This window comes from Sorex fumeus, unplaced genomic scaffold, assembly GCF_029834395.1.
Source record: "Sorex fumeus unplaced genomic scaffold, SorFum_2.1 ptg000026l, whole genome shotgun sequence".
NCBI lineage: Eukaryota > Metazoa > Chordata > Mammalia > Eulipotyphla > Soricidae > Sorex > Sorex fumeus.
Window position 1 is genome coordinate 16,170,981 of NW_026606083.1, and position 18,722 is coordinate 16,189,702.

Genomic DNA, 18,722 nt, shown 5'->3' on the forward strand with positions numbered 1-18,722 from the left:
TACTCTCATTCAGAATGAAGTAGGTAGTACCCATGGAAGGTCTTGGGATTTCACATAAGGGTGGTATGTTCTGGGAGCCAGCAATTCAGATAGGTAGCTTAAAAGGACTACATAGAGGAAGTAGATTTGTTTTAAAGATGAAATTTGGCAGACATAATGGAAGGGGACTCACTGAGTAAATATTAATATGGAAATTCATGATTTCAAAATGACTCCTGTATGGGAGGGAACACAAATAGATTACAATCTTTCAGGTTGGGAAGTCATACCTGTGGGTGCTCAGGGATTGCTCCTTGCTCTGCACTCAGGAATCACTTTTGGTGGTGCTCAGGGGGATCATATGGGGTGCCTGGGATCAAGCCCAGGTCAGCTGTGTACAAGGCAAACACCTTACCTGCTGTTACTATTACTATTACTCCAGCCTCCAAAACACTTAGAACAATACACTTTAGAAAGTCTGTGAAGGTTTTTCAGTGCCTATTCAAGAGATCTCAATTCCTATAAAAAAAAAAAAATCTGAACCAAATGCTAGAAATCCAATGGTCTTGCACCCATATTTATCCTTTACATTTTTCCATCCACAAAATAGAGGAAATACAGCAGGTGAATCTGGAAAACTTGATCTTAATGGATTGTATTAATGGTCTCCCCTGAATTTTTATTATATTTGGCCAAAGTGGATAATACTTCAAAGGAAGAGAGAGGGGTGGGGGACTGAGTAGACTGACTTCCTCCTGCAGCACAGGAGGCTTAGAAGTGATAGGGCTGACAGGGCTCTATACACAAGACAACCACTTTCTCCATTAACCCTTTCTTCATCCGCCTTCCAATCAAGAGCAGTAATAGACCTGATGTGACTGACCCAGTTTACTGGGTTTCTTTCCAAATTATCACTTTATCCAAGTCTTCTCAAATTTTCCAAGTTGAGTAAGTCAGCTATTTTATCCAAGAGCTTTAGCTGCTGAAAGCCAAGAAAAGTGTCTTTAGCAGAAGACTGACATTTTGCATCGATGTTTTAAAGGTGTATGAAGAGCGTGAGAATGTGTTAGAAAAGATTAAGAAAGAAAGTGGCAGTTAGAGGACAGCAAGTCTGCTTACAAGGTTTAGGTGAGATTTGATAAAAACTTGAATCTGACTAGTGGTGATTGACCTCATATTGGAGGTAAGAAACATGTCTAAAAGCTGATTCCTCTGTGTGACACTCAGATAATTGATAATGCCAGTAGAAGATATCCAAATACCCAGGAATAGACATATGTTGGACAACAGGGAAGAAAATATTTTATAGTTAATATTTTATGAATTAAGTTAAGAAATTGAAACATAACTATACATTGTAATTTTAGTTTTTATCTTTACTTTTTTTCTATACCCTTCCGTAAGCAATAACATTCATGAAACCATGGGTTTATGTACTCTTTATTTATTTTTATACCTTAGCATGTTTATGTTGTCTAAATTACCTTTTTTTGGATTTTTGGGGTCATACCCGGCAATGCACAGGGGTTACTCCTGGATCTGCGCTTAGGAATTACTCCTGATGGTGTTCAGGGAACCATATGGGATGCTGGTAATTGAACCTGGGTCGGCCGCATGCAAGGCAAATGCCCTGCCCGCTGTACTATCACTCCAACCCATAAATTACCATTCCTTATAGTCAATATTAAACATACTACATAATGAGAATTCCTCAATTAAATTATCTCAAAGTTTTCTCTCTGTTCCAAAACTGCAAATTTAAAATTGACTAGTGAGCTGGTTTTTTGGGCTCTGTACATTTCCTATTTGTAATGCACTAAACCTTTCAACTGTTAGGAAGCCTTTACTCTGGCTTTATCTTTACCTTTATATTAGAATTCCAAGAGCCAATGCACTTTTTTTAAATTAAAGCATGCTTAACTTACTGCACAAAATTAGAACTGATACTTGGAATTTCTATCTGTATAGTCATCTTGATCATTCTGTTAAATCAAAACTATAATGTCCTGGATTCCATAATAATTTGATTTGTTGATGAATCTCAGAAAACCAGAGACAACCTTGTTTATTGCCTAAAATATGATCTGTTTCTTCATAGATAAAATAGAGCAGTTAGGTGAAAAGCCATATGACTGAGATCCAGAGGTTGGCAATGACACTTAGAGAGTCAGGCTTTGTGGGCACATATTATTTGGCAAAGAAGAAATTGATGATTAAAACACTGGGGCATTTCAGGGAGTTGGGAAAATGAATTGAATTATGTTTAAACTTTCCAATATCACCCTCATCCCAGAGTCTTCTGTTTGGAAGTCATGCCCACTGCCATCTTCACCACTTCAGATTGTCATGGCCAAGAGAGAGAGAGAGTTCAGAGGGATAAGCACATGCTTTGCATACAGGAAGCCTGGCATAAATCCTTGGCACCATGTGATACCAGAACTGGCAAGAGCACAAAGCAGGGGAGTAACCCCTGAGGATTGCTGGATATGTCCAGGGGGAAAAATGACTCTAAAAATTGAGACATAAATGTTGGATATTCCTGGGCATTTATTTAACTTGATTGATCTTCATTCTATTCCATTGATGCTGAAAGTAAATGAGAAATATCAAATGATGTGTGCATGACTGACCTTTGGCAGAGTCATTATTGAAGTCTATAATCAGTTTATAATCAGAACTTACAACCTACATCATTCTCAAAGGGCAGTAGAGAGTACAATAATCTATAGGAATAAGCATTTATAACCTATGGGAGAAACTGAGTGTTAAAACATCAGGGCATTTTAGGGAGTTGGGAAAATGAATTGAATTATGTTTACACTTTCCAATATCACCCTTATCCTAGAATTCTCTATTCAGAAGTATATGTAATGACACATTTTTTCCCTAAAATTCCAGAAAACAGGAAGAAAATTTGGACGGCCTAGTTGCCACTTTTATCTATAAGCATATTATTATGCTTATCCTACTTTTTAAAGGAGTCATTTCTAAATGAGAATGTGAGTGAAAATAAATACATTAAAAAATTAGAAAATTCACATATATTTCAAAATGGGTTTCTGTTTTACTACATGTATAGTATGTCTTTAAATAATTTCCTGTTCATTTAAAATATTTCCTGACTATACAAAATTAATTTACAGGCCATGTGTCAGGAATTTATGTGGTGTGTGCATGTCTGTGTGTGTCTTATTGCTGATTCTTAAGCCACTTGAAAGCTGATGTCATTTCAGACTAACTCCAAGTAGTCAAATAAATAAAATATGTATTAAGTTATAAAAAGGACTTTATTATATAATATGTTCTAATCATTTTCTCTGAAGATAGACATTTTAATACATGGAACTGATAGAAATAGTCCCCAGGGCAGAATTCAAAGCACTTTTTGATGTTTTCTCTTGGTTCACTATAAATCTTGCATAGCAGGAAGACAGCATTTCAATTCTTGACATAGTTCTATGTTGCATTTGCTTGTTTCCATGCACTCTTAGATGAATGTGCTGTAGTAAAATCAAAATTGCCCCTTGAAAAGGGTGATCTATTTAAGTGAGGAAGTGAAGGAAGGCGATTAGATAAGTGGGATATTATTATTAGGAAGTCATAGTTATATCATGACATAAATCAAATTTATTTAACACCTTTGATGAAAGAATCAGAATTTTCAATGTTGTGCTTTATTGGAATAACTAGAAGGGAGAAAAGGTGGAATGTGAAATCACTTTAAAATGTCCCTTCAATATCTTCTTTGCTGAACTCCTGAGAGAACCTTTTTCTTCCCCCTGCTTTCAAATAGTCTTTCTAACAATTTGTCCTTAAAGGCATCTTTAGGGAAGCTCTTATAAGTTCAACAATCTGTTTACTGTGTTGAAATTTCTATTCCACTAATGAATCAAAAGACAGAATCACAAAAGAAATTAAAATCCGACTCATCTTCATCTTTGTCAAGATGGACCTAAAATCAGAAACTCTTAGCAATTCTTTCATGTCCTTGTCAGTATTTATTAAGCATCTGTTATGTGTTAGCTCCTGTCGTAGCAGCAAGAACTAAAGGTAAAGGTAAGGTAAAGGCCCTCCCGTTGATCGTCGATTTGCTCGAGCGGGCCCAGTAACGTCTCCATTGGAGACTTTGTTGTTACTGTGTCTGGCATATCGAATACTCTCGGTAGCTTGCCGGGCTCTCCGAGAGGGGCGGAGGAATCGAACTCGGGTTGGCCATGTTGGCCGCTTGTAAGGCGAATGCCCTACCCGCTGTGCTATCGCTCCAGCCCTGCTATCGCTCCAGCCCAGCAAGAACTATAAAAATAAATAATAATTTACCCTCTGGTGGAGAGTGCAGATAGAAAAGTAAATAATACAAATTTTATAATAAGCCCTGGAGAAACACAGGGAAAGGGAAACTATCTTTTCCTCAGGGACAAGAAAAATGGGAGAGCGAAGAACAATTTAGTGATCAGTTACTTTCTCACTCATCTGAATTCATGCAATGAAGTCACTGTATGAAAAGGAGGAATACCATCTTCTCTGGAATTAGGTAAATGTAATTGAAGCAAGAAGGTGAAGGAAAATGGCGGGTATTGTACAGCGAATAACAGAGTTATGTCTGTTTGCTTATATGTTTGTTTGCTTGGGCCAAAAATGGCAGGTTCAGGAGTTACTCCCATCTTCCCATCTCTGTGCTCAGGGGACCACTGTCAGCCATTCTCAAGGGAGCATGAAGTTCTAGGGAAACACTTGGGTTTTCCACTTAGAGAGTATGCACTCAACCTTTGAGCTCTCTGGCCAGAAAAATTATTTTTAAAATCTTTGTGGGCAGTATTAATTGTGTGTGGGTGTGCTTATATTTCTCTTATGTATTAAAAGTGGGTTGTTTTAATATAAGAAAATGTCATTTTGTTGCCTTTTCAATTTTTTATGCATTACAAGCAGTCATAATTCCAAGAGAGATTTGACAAAATATGTCAGTAAATCCAAAGTATGGTACATTTTTTTAAAAGTTGAGGTTATTTGTGAGCCATAATAAAATAAGTTCTTATTTTGAAGACAGATTCTCATATACTGGTGTCAACTTTAAGCTGTCTAAAGATATTTAGAAAAAATAAAGTGGCTAGGTATTTGCTGAGGGAAATCACGAAGACAGATAATTAACTTCAACACGGCAATCAGTTTCAATCAAACAGATTATGTGTCTAAAAATTTAATAAAGAATTTAGAATGGGTTTTTACATGGAGCGATTTATACCAGAAGAATTTCATTTTGATCAGAAAAATGTATATAGTACTTGACTCTTCAATTGTAGCACCTTGAAATATGAAATTTATAAAGAAAAGTAAGTAAAAAATATTTCAAAAGAAGTAAAGTTATTGTACAAAAAGTAGATGTTGGGGCTAGGGCACTAGTACAGTGGGTAAGGTATTTGTATTGCATGCCACTGACCTGAGTTTGATCTCTGGCATCGCATATGGTCCCCTGAGCACGAACAGGAGTGATTTCTTTGTGCAGAGTCAGGAGTAACCCTTAATCATCACTGCGTGTTGGCCCCCTCTAAAAAGACAAAAATTAGAAGCTATCCAGGCAAGTGAATATTTACTCAGATTTCAGCTGAAAATAGAACAGAACCATTCAAATTATAGCAAAAGACTAGCTCTGAGGGTGTTTTGTCTCTTATTTTTTGCCATCTATCACATATCAGGGCTATTATAAACTATACTTAAAATTAAAAAAGAAATTAAAAAAATTAAAATGGGCTTACTCTTTAAGTCTGTGTTTTCTCTTGAATGTGTCTCACTTGCTTGTCTCTGTATATCTTTGCTTGCTCTTTTTCACTCTGCCAAAACTTGTACTCTCTTGAACACATTTTTCCTCTCTTCCTCTCCTCTTACATTTTCTAAGCAAGTTTTGTTAAATATAAAACATTTTTGTTCAGAAAAAAAACAAAAAATAATCTCTCTAAAGGTAAGGTAAAGGTAAAGGCCCTCCTGTTGATCATCGATTTGCTTGAGCGGGCCCAGTAACGTCTCCATTGGAGACTTTGTTGTTACTGTGTTTGGCATACCGAATACGTCACGGGGAGCTTGCCAGGCTCTGCCTTGCGGGCGAGATACTCTCGGTAGCTTGCCGGGCTCTCCGACAGGGGCGGAGGAATCGAACTCGGGTCGGCCATGTTGGCTGCGTGCAAGGCAAATGCCCTACCGCTGTGCTATTGCTCCGCGCGTCAGTCTCATAATCTCTCTAAGTATCTTATATTAGTAAAGACAGATATAACATTATTTATTAAATAGCTGCAATGGATTTCAAAATACTTTTCAATTTCGTATGTCTGAAATAGAACGATAAACAGAATAAGGGTAAAATAAAGCTCAATACATACATCAGTTTGAGTAGTTCTGTAATATACTACATGGTACATATTCAAATAATATTTCCAAAATAAACTGTAAAATTTTAAACGTTAGCCCTGCCTATAGAATATTCAGCTGTAGACACATGAATTTACATTCAGAGACATGAGTATAAACACAAGAAAACAGCTAGGTGCACTTTTCTAGATTCTTGTGCAGTGCTGTCAACGTTGAATTATCAAAAAGATTTTGATAAAATCAATTTCTGAGGTGAGTGCTACAGGAAATCATAATGATTGTTGATTAACTTCAATATTGCAATCAGTTTTCAACCAAAGTGATTATGAAAATTAAATAAGAAAATTGGAGTGAGTTTTCACATATAGCAATTGACATAGAAAAAATATTTTATTCCAATTAAAGAAAACAGCAAAAATACTGGTAGTAAGTGTGCAATACCCAGTGGAATATAAAGAAGAGAAGTGGTTCCTCTGAATCCAGAACCAGCAAAATTTCTGACCCATGTGTCATCAGGTATGGGGAAGCATGACCCATGAAAACAATGTATGCAGCACAGAAGAACAAGTAGAAAAATTAAAAAGAAATTTGCTGAGAAATTAGTCAGGAAAGAAATATTGAGATTGTATTTCTAATTCTGAATTTGTTTTATTGAGAAAATATGATTTACAAGTGTCATGTTATTCATACTTTCGTCAATTTCATTCATAAAATTTACATGCACATCAGCACCAGAGTAACAGCAATTCTCCACCGCTGTCCTCAGGTCCCTTATTCTTTCCCACAGGTTGGAAAACACTGCCCTATCTCTCACACAGTCTTTAATGCCCTAGAATTCCCTATGCAATGCTTTCTCAAGTATATGTATCATCGGCTCACCATTATTCTATTATTGGTCACTTTGGATATATCTACATTTTCATTGTTATAAATAATACACAATGGGCTCTTTCAATATAAATCTTTATCTTCCTCTGTTAGTATTTCCTCAAGATAGACTCCTAGCAATTTTACTAAGTCAAGTAAGATTGTCCTAGTGTGCTACCAAATACATTTCCAAAGGGACTCTCCCATTCCACATCTGGTTCACATTAGATGGTTGTGAATGAGCTAACACTGGACTCAGAGGAGTAGTAGAATGGGCTTGGACTCCCATTGTTAGCATGAGGTTTCCTTAAGGCTAAGCTACAGGAACCTTGGTAAGCTTTATTCATACTAATTGCATCCATATTCTTGGGTAGGTTCCCATTAAAGGGTTCTGCCATAGCAAGATCATATTAAACAGTGACAGTTTTTGTGGTCAGTGATATTTATTTCCTGCCTGGAAAGATGGAAAAAATATGGCAGCTGGTGTATCATGTGAATGAGTTTAGTGAAATTTGATGTCCCAATTGTTTGGTTTTGTGACCGCCAGTGATTAATCATTTCCTCTTGCTTTTTGTGGCATTTTTGGTTATGTTTGTAAACCCAATGCTTTCTGAACTTTTTCACTTCGGTTCAGCTTCTTTCTTTAGGACTTGAAAATGAAATCTCTAGTTCATGAACATTCCCCCTAACTAACTCCTTTTACAGATAGGTTTGTTTCATTTCTCTGATTGTGCCCCTCCCCACCCAAGATTCTTGCTTTGCTTCTCAAAAGTGGAATCTTCATCCTGCTGAAAGACCATTATATAGCATTTGCCTTGCATGTGGCTGACCCCCTGTTTACTTTTTTCATGATTTTATCCCACATTTTCTTTAACATAATGTAGTATGATGTTATAAAAAATATATAGTCATAGTATAGTACTATTACATAACATATATAGTCAAACTATAGTATTGTTATTAAATAACAATAATAATATAAAAATAAATAAAATATATAATATATATAAATGGCATAATATAGTATTTTACAGGAATGTATACTGAATGAGAAAAGGTTATTTAATAGACTCAATATATTCTCTTATAATAATGCATGGTTTTTGCAATTTTATTATACCTATAAATTCTCAAAATAGTTTTAATTTGCTGCACAGTAATTACACACAACACAGTGTAATCTTGGTAGTGACTGCTTTATGATAAACATGTAAATGTGAAAATGTCCCCCAAATCAAGTTCTCTTAGACCATCATTCCTTAAGGGCTCCATAAAATCTTCCCCCCTTTTTTCCACCATCTTTTGTCACAAAGTTGTGGTTAAAGCATGCTTTGACACAATTTCCATCTGATAGCTTGAAAAAATATTAGCTGAAACACCAATGAAACTTGATGCTGATTTTCCTAAGTTAATACTGTGACAACTTAGTATTTGTTGACTTAGATTTCAGTGATAAATAGTGCCCAAATCTAAATAAATATCTTCTCTCCAGAGTTGAGGAAGATGTGTTTAAAGACCTGGACTGTTGTTTCTTTCTTATTTTTGTTTATGCTTGGATTATTGCTTCTTTCCTAAGTGTAGCCTCTGCAATATTTTGTCCTGCTTGGATTTTAACAACTTGAAAGTCAAGCTGGAGAGATAGTACAGGGATTAAAGCATTTGCCTTGCATGTGGCTGACCCCCTATTTAATCTTCAGCACAACATTGATCCCCCCATATTTTTTCAACTCCTAATGCAACTTACAGGGTCATGCAGAACCACCATCCAATTTACCCGAGAATTGCCAGGAGGAGTGAAAGATTTTTTACTGTGCTGGGTGTCCACATTTACTCCCTACCTCTTTCCACTCATTTTTTCAGCTGATTAAGTACCATCTCAGAGCAGTAGCAAGGGGGCTTCCCTGAAGTGAATAGAGTAGATAGACATAATTTACATATATCATTGTTCTCTTATCAAAATATTATATTAGTTTTATTTTATATCTGGTTTCTGTTCATTTCCAGTTCAAGTTTTAGCTTATTTGAAAAGATTGGTCCTAAGGAAAGTCACAAATTTTAAATTATAGACACTCTTTTGTCCTTTTTCTGTATAAAATAGGTACATGTAGGTTGCAAATATAAACAGAAGAGAAATATATGACACACACAAAAATGAAGTTGGTAGGAAACTGGAAAAAGGTATTTTTAAGATAGAAAAATAGAGTCATAGGTCCAGACAAAGATGTTCTAGAGGCAGGAGACATAGACTGAAAAATTCCATAAATCCAGAACAGAGTACATGTTCAGTACACACTATGAGTTCTAGAAATGTTGGGCAAAACTAAGAAAATACACAGGAAAGATAAGTCACATTATCCACACCATTAATACCAATCTTCCAGGATTGCTGCACCATATTTGATAGGGTTCAAATATGGTTTGAACCATGGGAACACCTACAAGGGCGATTAGAGGCTGACCCAAAAGCCTTTATCCCTCCCGGAAAGCCTGGCAAGCTACCCAGAGTATTTCACCCACATGGCAGAGCCTGGCAAGCTATCTGTTGCGTATTCAATGTGGCAAAACCAGTAATTACAATGGGTCTCATTCTCCTGACCCTGAAGGAGTCACCAATATGGCAGCGTTGAGAAGGATGAGGAAGCAGAGGCTGATAAAATCTCAAGGCCGAACTAGGCTGCCAAAATGAAGAAAGACAAAAATGATTGTATTTTCAATGCATGTACGCTGGCATCAGATGCATCCATCGAGGACTTGATGGTATAAGCATGAAAGATCAAGTACGACATCATTGGTCTGAACAAGACAAGAAGGCATCAATCACATCATGCCGTTTTTAACACTGGAGAAGAACTGTTTCTTGGAACATGCGATAAAAGAGGCATCAGAGGCATCAGTGTCCTTGTCAGCACGAACTTGGACATGAGCATTGATTCATTCGAATGTCTAACAACCCAAATCAGATGATTACACTTGAATAGATGTGGCTCACTGCCGGCAGTTTCTATCTTCGTTGTCTATACACCAACATCCAATTATGATGAAGGAGAAATTGAGAAGTTCTACATGGAGCTGGAGAAATTCTATAAAGAAGACCACACCTTCTACAAAATCATTGTTGGTGATTTTAATGCCAAGACAGGACCAAGAAGATCAGCCGAAGAACTCCACATCGGGACCAATGGCCTCGAATGGAACAAACAGGGTGAGAGACTGAGTTCATCATGTCAACCAAGACCATTCATGGAAACTCAGAGATCCAGAAGGCCGAATCTAAACATTGGACATGGGAGTCTCCCGGTGGATGATTCCACAACAAAATTGACCATCTCATATTCAATTGACGATTTTGCCTGACCGATGTCGCTATTGTCCCAAAATTCCAAACAGGATCGGACCACTGTCTCCTTCATGCAAAATTCTACTTCAAAGAAAGGGCTGCAAAGTTTAAGAAGAGAACTCTCAGAATGACCACCAACTGGGAGCTCTTTGGCACTATTGCTGCAACATGAGAAGATGCCATCATTGACAACATTGACAAGGAATAGGATTGACTGGTTCAGCACCTCCATGTTTGTGTGAGAAATGCCAAGACAAAGATAGCCACAAAAAAAGCCTGTCTTTGAAAACTCCTGAGCTTATTCGCCAATGTGGGATGGTGCATGCCTCAGGCAACTGCAAGTGACCGTCCGAGCTCACAGAGCAGTGCAGAGATGCAATAAAAGGAAGACCTCAAAGAGAGAAGAGCAGAAGTGCTGGTAGATGTGGCAGAAGCCGGGAAAAGTATTTGTAATGCCTGCCTGTCCTTCGCCAACTACAAGACCAAGATGACTGCCCTCTGACATCCTGATGGATCTATCAGATCTTCCAGGAGGGCAATGGAGAAGATTATTCATGATTTCTACTCAGATCTCTTTGATAGCCATGTCCACCTGCCCACATACCAAATTCTGCAGGATGGATATGTCATTCCCAATGTTCTCCCTTCCAAAATCCAACACGCCATTTCATCAGTAAAGAAACGAACAGCACCTGGCCCAGACAAGGTCAGACCTGAACATCTGAAGAACCTGCCATCAGTACTCATCAATATGCTGGCTCGGCTCTTCACACACTAACTGTTGAATGCAAGGTTCCGTCCCAATGGAAAACCAGCAGGACTGTACTACTGTACAAGAAGGGAAACATCCACGACATTGGCAACTATCGCCCGATCTGCCAATTGTCTGTCATCTACGAGCTGTTCACTCGAGTCATCTGAATAGGATTGGCAGAACACTAGACGAAGGACAACCATGCGAGCAAGCTGGGTTCCGCAAAGGATTCAGCATGATTGACCATATCCACACTATAATCAAGCTCATTGAGGTTTTTTGGGAGTTCAAGATGCCGTTCTGTCTAATGTTCGTTGATTTAAAGAAGGCCTTTGATTCTGTTGAGACTGAAGCAGCCATCAAAGCCCTAGCCAAACAAGGCATTGAAACTCAATACATCAGGATCCTCCGTGAGCTGTATTGTGGATTCACTACCAGGATCTCACCATTCTACAAAGAAGTGATCATCCATGTCAAGAGAGGATTTCGCCAGGGTGATACCATTTCACAGAAACTCTTCAGTGCCACCCTCAAGAACGCCATGTGACTACTGGAATGGGAAGGAATGGGACTGAAGATAGACGGTCAGCAAATACACCACCTCCGCTTTGATGATGACATTGTTCTAATAACACCAAACATTAGCCAAAATGCACAAATGCTGGCCGACTTCGACCGTGAGTGTGGGAAGGTCGAACTCCAGCTGAATCTCATGAAGACAATGTTTATGAGAAACAGTCTCATTCCTGATGTTCGATTTGCTCTCAACAGAATACCATCTCCGAATGCAATGGTTATGTGTACCTAGGTTGAGAAGTCAACATGACAAATGACCCAGCACCTGAGTTGCGCAGGAGGAATAGAGCAGCTTGGAACTCCTTCAAGAGCGTCGAAGAAATAGCTAAGAGGAGGAAGAACCTCCAGCTCTGGGCACATCTCTTCGATTCCACTGTTCTTCCTGCATTAACATATGCCTCAGATACCTGGGCGCTACAAAAACAGGATGAGAATGCTATTCGGGTCTCCCAAAGAGGAATCGAAAGAGCTATGCTTGCAGTATCATATTTCACTCAAATGAGAGAAAGAATCTGAAGTTCTGGCCTCCGTCGATGGTCAAGAATCAGGGACGCTGTCTCCTTTGCCAAGGCGTCGATAATCAGACGGGCTGGACTAGAACCGTAATGGATTTGGAGACCACTGCTGGACTAGAGCCATTACTGACTGGATTCCAAAGGACGTCAAAAGACCACGTGGCCTCCCACCTACCAGATGATCAGACTATGTCGTCAAGACCCTGGACGATCGGTTTGAGACTCTTCGTGTTCCTAGAATGAACAGATGCCATTGGGCTACACTAGCACACGGCAGGGACAAATGGAGACATTACTGGCGCCCACTTGAGCAAATTGATGATTAATGGGAAGTCAAGTGATCAAGTGATCAAGTGATTCACAACATTATTCTACTCTCTTATGATAATGTCACCACATTGTATAGCATTCAATTTGTTTAGGAACTGAACTCAGGAGAATCATTTCTTTGATTCAGAATATTCTTCAGTGCATAGAAAAGCATATAGGGATTATTTCCATAGTAGATATTAGAGCAAATTTTTACACACATGCACAGCAAATATATTTTTGCTTGATTATAATTTTTTATTTCTTCAAATCACTTTGATAGCTCCAATATGATCACCCCAAGATTGTCTTTTTCTTAGTACTCACAGAAAGTGGAGTACCCAATAGACATTTATAGATGGATTTTGTGATACACTCTAATGTATTAGGAAGCCTCATAAATGGTCTTCTTGGTTTTTACTTTACAATTTCTACTAAAAATTTGAGCTTTTGTTTCACTGAGTGTTTCTAAGCCTATTTTAAAGATTAATCTGTGACAGCTTTACTCTCAGAAGATGGGAGTTAAATGGTGAATTTGACTGATAAATCAGACCAGTTTCTCTAGACATACAAAATAACACACAGATGGCATACAATGAATTAGAGAAAACCATGTTTCTTGTTAACAAAAAGACACCAAAATACCAATAACCAAGACAATTTAATAGATAAAATTAAAAGAAAACGTCATAAAATCGATTAAAATAACAAAATCACTTAGAATGTATGTAAATAAATGTTTACATTGAAACAGAGATTTGTTCCTAATAATAGCTTAGATAAATCCTGTTTCAGGGTGGAGTTGAAGGGTTGGGGGGTTGTAGGAGTTTTCCCAGCAGTACTCAGGAGTCCAGAGCATAAATGGCAATTCTTGGCCAACCAGACCAGCAGCTTAATGCAAGGGCCTGAGGATTTGATACTTTCAGGGAACTGCAGTTCCAGGAATTGCCTGGACTACATGGTTATGCTGGTGTAGAGCTGTACTCAGCTATACTCAGGACCATGTAGTGCCAGGGATGGAATCTAGTTGGCACCATTGGGCGTGCACACTAACCACTGTCCTGTCTCTTTAGCCCCTTTTCTGTCATTCTCTCTTGTCATTCTTGCCTTTTATTCCCTGATAGCCATTATTCAACGATCAGATAGTCACCTATGCTCACTGTTGCCCTGTTTTTTTTCAACTTCAATAAAGGTTTAATTTGCTTATCTAAAGAGGCATTGAACAGCAATCAAATTCTACCCTAAAACTGCCCAGATAGTACCACAATAATTTTCATACACTCTAGCATAATAATTGTTTTATATAAGTGCATGTTTTATAGTCCACAAAGCTAAAGATGAATATGCTTATCTATAAGAAACCTTACTCAAAGACTGCAGAAAAGAAAAAAAATCAAAGCCATCAAAATTGAAAAGGATAAAATAAAATTACCTCTACTCAGAAATAACATGATTGTGTACATAGAGAATATCCCAAAGAATCCACAATAAAGCTACTAGGGCCAATAAATGGATTCAGCAAAGCTGCAAGATAAAGTTATGCTCCTAAACAGTAACAATGAAAGGGATGAATAAGAAATTAATGAAGCAATTACATTGACAATAGCCTCTACAAGAATAAAATACCTGGGAATAAATTTAACTAGGGTGGTTAAAGACTTGTAAAATTATACTAAAATTACAAAGCATTATTGAAATAAATTAAAGAAAACCAAATAAATATAAAGACAACTTGAGCTTCTTGATAAGAAAATCTGGTATTGTCAAACTCTGAATACAACCCAAATCTGTGGATTCAAGGCAATCCCTAGTAAAACCCTAATAGTCTTTTTTTTTCTTTTTAAAAGAATTGTATTAAAGCACCGTTCTTTGCAAAGTTATTCATAGGTACGTTTTAGACATACAATATTGCAGCATGGGTCCCATCACCGTGTTAACTTTCCTCCACCAATGTTCCCGGTTTCTCTCCCATTTGCCCTCCACTGGCCCACCCTCCTGACAAGGCATCTTCCTAAGTTTGGTTGTTAAAGTTTGGATCTCTTGATTTCAGTGGTGTTGAGTCTGTGGTTTGGATATTTGGCTCTATTATTTCTAACACCCCTGATGTACTTGAATCCATTGACCTGGCTGGCCCCCATTGCTTCTCAGCTGTCTCTTCTCCCATTTCCTTCCACTCTTTCTTTCCTTTCTCTTCCCTATACTTTGGGTCCAAGGTTGACCCAGACACCCTGCCTCCCACCTTTAAAACAGTGCATTTCTTCATCCAATTATAAATTTTAAATACCACATATAAGTGGTGTAATACTGTTTCTTTTTTCTTCTTATTTACTTAATTTAACATGATATCTTCAAGTTCTATCCACAATTTACATGATTTCATATTACTTACAGCTGTGTAGTATTCTATTGAATATATATACTACATCTTCATGACCCACTTATCGGTCTTTGAACATCTAGGTTGATTCCAAAACTTAACTCTTATACTGAGTGCATACATTTAACAGCCATTTTACATAAATGTAAATGCTAATTCTCAGATTCAGGTGGAACAGGAGGTGTACTAGAGTCACAATGTTCTTTAAAAAGAACAAGGTTGGGGAAATCTTTTTCTTGAAGTCAAAACCTATCATCAAGCTACAGCAAACAAAAATATCATGTTAACATAGCACTGTAGCACTGTCCTTCCGTTTTTTATCTATTTGCTAGAGTGGGCACTAGTAACAAGACTTGTTACTGTTTTGGACATATCAAATACGTCATGGGTAGCTGGCCAGGCTTTGCCGTGTGGGCGACATACTCTCGGTAGCTTGCCGGGCTCTCTGAGAGGGGCGGAGAAATCGAACCTGGGTCAGCCGGGGTCAGCTCATACAAGGCAAGCACCCTACCAACTGTGCTATCTCTCCAGCCCTCATGTTGACATATGAACATATATTTCAGTGAACTAAAATTGAGAACCCATATATAAATTCATACTTCTATGACCAATTGGTTTTCCCCCTTCATCTGAGACCCCAGGCAGGATCTTCTTGATGCATAAGCAGGGATTGAGCTCAGACTTCAGTCTAGCCCTTGGCACAAGTCTCTGAGCTTTCTTCCTAGATGTTTCTTACTAGGGATCTTAGCACATCTGTAGAGATAAACTCAGTGTGAGGAGAACTTGGATTTAAAAACATGAACTTCAAACTTGATGGGCAAGTACCTTAAGCTATCAAGCCATCTTCCAGCCTCCATAATCAATTAATTTTTTGACAAGGGTATTCAGTCTATTTAATAGAGAAAAAAATTTCTCCAACTATTTATAACTGCTTTGTACACAACAGATAAATGTGGAACTAACCCAAGTGCCTGTTGACAGGTGAGAGGTTACACAAAACAGCATGCATGTACAATGATGGAATCTTATTTAGTCATACAATGATTCAAGTTCTTATACACGCTGAAATGTTAATTATCCTTGTCTTTTGGGGGTTCCCACACACAGAGGTGCCCAGGGATTACTCCTGGCTCTGCACTCAGGAATCACTCCTGACAGTGTTCAGAGGACCATATGGGATGTCAGGGATGGAACCTGAGCCAGCTACAAGCAGGGAAAATTCTCTATCCACTGACCTATTTCTCCAGCCATGATCTACCAAACCAAAGAATAAATATTGTACAATTCCATCTTGATCATATAGAATAGGTTTATAACTTGAAAGGGCTGGAGCGATAGCACAGGGGGTAGAGCCTTTGCTTGCACGCAGCCAACATGGCCAACCCAAGTTCGATTCCTCTGCCCCTCTCGGAGAGCCTGGCAAGCTACCTGTGACATATTCAATATGCCAAACACAGTAACAACAAGTCTTATGATGGAGACATTACTGGGCCCGCTTGAGCAAATCGATGAACAACGGGAGGACCGTGACCGTGATATAACTTAAAATATGCAAGTACAATAAAGATACAATGTCTCAATTAAAACGTAAGTTTGAAAAAAATTGAAAAGAAAGCCTCATGCTCCGTACCCCAAAGTCATTCACACCCTTTCGTCTATATATGCAACTTCTTGAGTGTTCGGGACCACTTCATTCAAAGTTTTCTACTTGCCAACTTGAGAATGTGTGATAAATTTCTTGTACTTTATCTAGTTCTGTCTTGCTCGCTCTCTCTATCTCTCTCTCTCTCTCTCTCTCTCTCTCTCTCTCTCTCTCTCTCTCCCCTCTCTCTTTCCCAAAAAGAGTTATATTTCTTTTTTGTGAGAGTAGACACAGAACCTAGGGACTGATTAGGTGGAGTCAGGACTTTAAAGCCTATGGTAATGGGGAGTGCACAGGCTACTATGAGTCCTAATCTCCCCAGTCACTGGCAAAGTTGTGGGAGGACAAACAGAAGGGAGTAGCATTTTCCCCTCTCTTTCGTGGATGCCTCCTGCTCTGTGTCCCTACCCCCACTCACCCACCAGCAACACTTTATGTTCTACTGAAGAAGTGTGTATATTTCATGCAGTTTTTCTTGTGATGGGCATTTTATCCCTCCTTCAGTTGGAAATGGTATTGTTGTCTTCTAATGAGTCACTTGACTTTAAGTAATTAAAATACAATAAGAAAATGATCAATATGGAGCCTGGTTCATCACAGTAAATTATGTGGTTCTAGATCAATATGTTTGATTGCCACAGACATATCTATTTTACAGTTTGAGAGGAGAGAAAAACTATCATAATGAGTGCTTCAAAACAATCTTTAATTTGCTGTTTAAAGTGTTAGACTAAGAAGGGGAAGAAGAGGCATAGAATGACTGTACTCATTTGTGGGATATAAAAAAAACAAACATCATAGTATGAGACAAACACTCAAGGACAATAGAAACAAGGGCCAGGAGGATTGGTTCACAGTTGAAAGCCTGCATCAAGGGTTGTGGGAGAAGGCAGCTGGGATAGAGAAGTGACCATTATGACAATGATGGCTGGAAGAGATTGCTCTGGAGATGTGTATTGAAAGTGGGTAAAGAACCAAACATGATGGCCTACCAGATTCTGTATTGCAAACCATAATACCCAAAAATAGAAAGAGAGAGAGAGGTAGATGGGGAGAGCGAGGGGGAGGGGAGGGGGAAGAGAGGGGGAGAAAAAAGTGCCTGACATAGCAGCAGGCTGGGGAGGGGGGGAGGGTGGCAGGGGGGATATTGGGGATGTTGGTGGTAGGAAATGTGCACTGGTGGAGGGATGAGTGGGAACATTGCATGACTGAAACCTGATCATGAAAACTTTGTAACAGTATCTCACGGAAATTCAATTTTAAAAATAAATTTATATTTTTAGAAAAAGTGTTAGACTAGAGGCCAGGAGTCAGTACAGTACAGAGATTAGATGTACACCTAGCATATGTCCAACTTAGGTCTGATTCCCGTCACTACATGACCCCCCCACCAGCCTGAGTGTTGCTGGGAGCAGTCCTGAAAGCCCCTGAGCACTCAGGGATATCTTGAGAAACCCAAACACCACAGAGCATAAAAACACTATATCCTCATTATCCTTGCATTGAACCCAACCAGTTGGTCAAGACCTGCCAGTGGGCCTTAGGTCTCTTAAGTAATGCTTAGACATTACCTATAAAATAAAATAAAATAAAATAAAATAAAATAAAACAAAATATCAGACTGACTCATGTGCTCTATTCCTTGACATTGCCTCTGAAAAAATTTTCAGGATCGGTAGTTTGGCACTTTGGGAGACTAAGAGATTTCAAGGTAAACTTTCCTTAATACCACTTTTACTTAGTTATTATGCTATTGTTGAGGGACAATTAAAACAAAAGTCAAGTTTTTTAAAACAGCAGGTGCTTTTGATTTGGAATCTAAACACCCAAAACTCAAATTACAATTGCTTTGAAAAATGTGGTTATCTTAGTGTCTTGTAAAAAAAAATACTTTTATGGTAATGCATTCATAAAAATAAGTACACTGGCTAGACTGTGTGTCTCTCAAAAACTTATACCAGCTAATATCCTGAAAATGTACTGTTATATTTAAATACTTTCCTTCTTTT

The 18,722-nt window shown here is 38.2% G+C and overlaps 1 protein-coding gene across 1 annotated transcript in view; it reads left to right on the forward strand.

Annotated features, from left to right (window-relative positions):
• MALRD1 (MAM and LDL receptor class A domain containing 1) overlaps positions 1-18,722 on the forward strand; it is a 625,529-nt gene that overhangs the window by 602,501 nt on the left and 4,306 nt on the right. The window lies entirely within an intron of this gene.